A 3,376-nucleotide genomic window follows, 5' to 3' on the forward strand; every position below is an offset into this window, starting at 1 on the left:
CTTTCCAGAAATGTATAATAGTCTATACTTTGCCCGAGCTTTGATGGCCCAAACCGGCATCCCAAAGCAGCTCAAAACTGCCCGGCGTTAAACGCCGGAACTGGCACAAGAATGGGAGTTAAACGCCCAAACTGGCACAAAAGCTGGCGTTTAACTCCAAGAGAAGTCTCTACGCGAAAATGCTTCAATGCTCAGCCCAAGCACACACCAAGTGGGCCCGGAAGTGGATTTTTATGTAATTTGCTCATCTTTGTAAACCGTAGGCTACTAGTTCTCTACAAATAGGACCTTTTGCTATTGTATTTTCATCTGGAGATCTTTGAATCTTTTGATCACTTTAGATCTTAGATCAGATCTTGGTTCTTCTGGTTCCCTCTCTGGGGCCGAGGCCAATGATCACTTTTGTTCTTATGTATTTTCAACGGTGGAGTTTCTACACACCATAGATTAAGGTGTGGAGCTCTGCTGTACCTCGAGTATTAATGCAATTACTATTGTTCTTCTATTCAATTCGGCTTTTTCTTGTTCTAAGATATTCATTTGCACCCAAGAACATGATGAATGTGATGATTATGTGACACTCATCATCATTCTCACTTATGAACGAGTGCCTGACAACCACTTCTGTTCTACAAGCAAACAAGGCTTGAATGTTTATCTCTTGGATCCCTTAATCGGAATCTTCGTGGTATAAGCTAGAATTGATGGCGGCATTCAAGAGAATCTGGAAGGTCTAAACCTTGTCTGTGGTATTCTGAGTAGGATTCAATGATTGAATGACTGTGACGACCTTCAAACTCCTGAAGGCTGGGCGTTAGTGACAGACGCAAAAGAATCACTGGATTCTATTCCAACCTGATTGAGAACCGACAGATGATTAGCCGTGCCGTGACATGGTACGTTGAACATTTTCACTGAGAGGACAGGATTGTAGCCACTGACAATGGTGATGCCCAACATACAGCTTGCCATGGAAAGGAGTAAGAAGGATTGGATGAAGACAGTAGGAAAGCAGAGAGACGGAAGGGACAAAGCATCTCCATACGCTTATCTGAAATTCTTACCAATGAATTACATAAGTATCTCTATCTTTATCTTTATGTTTTATTCATCATCCTTAACCATTTGAGTCTGCCTGACTGAGATTTACAAGGTGACCATAGCTTGTTTCATACCAACAATCTCCGTGGGATCGACCCTTACTCGCGTAAGGTTTATTACTTGGACGACCCAGTACATTTGCTGGTTAGTTGTGCGAAGTTGTGATAAATAGTTGAGATTGCAATTGAGCGTATCATGTTGATAGCGCCATTGATGATCACAATTTCGTGCACCAAGTTTTTGGCGCCGTTTGTCGGGGATTGTTCGAGTTTGGACAACTGACGGTTCATCTTGTTGCTCAGATTAGGTAATTTTTTTTCAGAATTCTTAAGAATGAATTCTAGAGTTTCATGATGATCTGTTGAAGTCTGGCTGGCTGTGAAACCATGTCTAATTTTATTGGACCGAGGTTTTAACTTATCATCACAAGAGCTTGTTGATTTCTATCAATCTTGCTGTTGGAACAATGATCTGCTAAGGCTTGGCTGGCCATTGGCCATGTCTAGTGTTTTGGACCGGAGCTTTCTTTGAAAGCCTGGCTGGCTATGAAGCCATGTCTAATTCCTGGACCGGAGTCTTAGACTAGCATTGTAATGATTCCTGGAATTCTCATTAAGAAATTTTGATATCTTTATTTTCTTTTCCACTTAATTTTCAAAAAAAACCAAAAATATTGTATGTCTCTTGTTGAGTCTAGAGTCTCCTTTTAAGTTTGGTGTCAATTGCATGTTTCTGTTCTTCTTGCATTTTTCGAATTCATGCATGTGTCATCATTAATCTTCAAGTTGTTCTTGATGATTTCCTTGTTCTGATCTTTAAATTCTCTTGTCTTGAGTGTTTTGTTGTGTCAATGGTATACAAACTGCTAAGTTTGGTGTCTTGTATGCATTGTTATTTGATTTTAGTTACATGTTGATTATTAAAAATCCAAAAAAAATTTTAATTTGTATCTTTTCAAGTCAATAATACAGAGAATTGAAGATTCAGAACATACTGCAGAGGAATTACACTGAAAAAGCTGGGCGTTCAAAACGCCCAGTGAGGAAGGCAAACTGGCGTTTAAACGCCAGCCAGGGTGCCTGGCTGGGAGTTTAATGCCCAAAAGGGTAGTGCTATGGGCATTAAACGCCAGAATGTGCACCATTCTGGGCGTTTAACGCCAGGATGGCACAAGAGGGAAGATTCTGTTTTCAATTCAAATTTTTTTTCAAGTTTTCAACATTTTTCAAAATCAAATCTTTTTCAAATCAAATCTTTTCAATCAAATCTTTTTCAAAATCAATTTCTTCCCATTTTCAAAAATACTTGCTATCAATTAATGATTTGATTCAACATTTCAAGTATGTTGCCTTTTCTGTTGAGAAATGTTTAATGTTTGAATCATATCTTTTCTTGTTAGCCAAGTCATTAATTTTCAAAATCAAATCTTTTTAAATTGTTTTTCAAATCATATCTTCTCAATCACATCTTTTTAAAACCATAACTTTTCAATCATATCTTCTTGATCACATCTTTTTCAAAATAGTTTTCAATCATATCTTTTTAATTTCTTATTTCAAAATCTTTTTCAAAAATCACTTAATTTCTTTTCCACTCTTAGTTTTCGAAAATCAACTAGTATTTTTTCAAAATGTTTTTAAAATATTTTACTTAATTTTTGAAAATTTCTTCCCCTCTTCTCACTTCCTTCTATTTATGGACTAACACTACTCATCAATGCACAATTCGAACTCTATCTTTCTAAGTTCGAATTCTTCTACCTTTTCCTTCTATTTTTCTTCTCCTCTGACACCTCAAGAAATCTCTATACTGTGACATAGAGGATTTCATATTTTCTTGTTCTCTTCTCTTTCATATGAGTGGTGCACGAAATTGCAATCACACTTTTGCAATTCCGCACAACTAACCAGCAAGTGCACTGGGTCGTCCAAGTAATACCTTACGTGAGTAAGGGTCGATCCCACGGAGATTGTTGGCTTGAAGCAAGCTATGGTTATCTAGTAACTCTTAGTCAGGATATCAATGATTATCAGGGTTGATTGTAAAAAGTAAAAGAACATGAAATAAATACTTGTTTTGCAGTAATGGAGAACAGGTTGAGGTTTTGGAGATGCTCTATCTTCTGAATCTTTGCTTTCCTATTGTCTTCTTCTTCAAGCACGCAAGGCTCCTTCCATGGCATGCTGTATGTAGGGTTTCACCATTGTCAATGGCTACCTCCCATCCTCTCAGTGAAAATGGTCAACGCGCTCTGTCACAGCACGGCTAATCATCT

This window comes from Arachis duranensis, chromosome 3 (assembly GCF_000817695.3).
Source record: "Arachis duranensis cultivar V14167 chromosome 3, aradu.V14167.gnm2.J7QH, whole genome shotgun sequence".
Lineage (NCBI taxonomy): Eukaryota > Viridiplantae > Streptophyta > Magnoliopsida > Fabales > Fabaceae > Arachis > Arachis duranensis.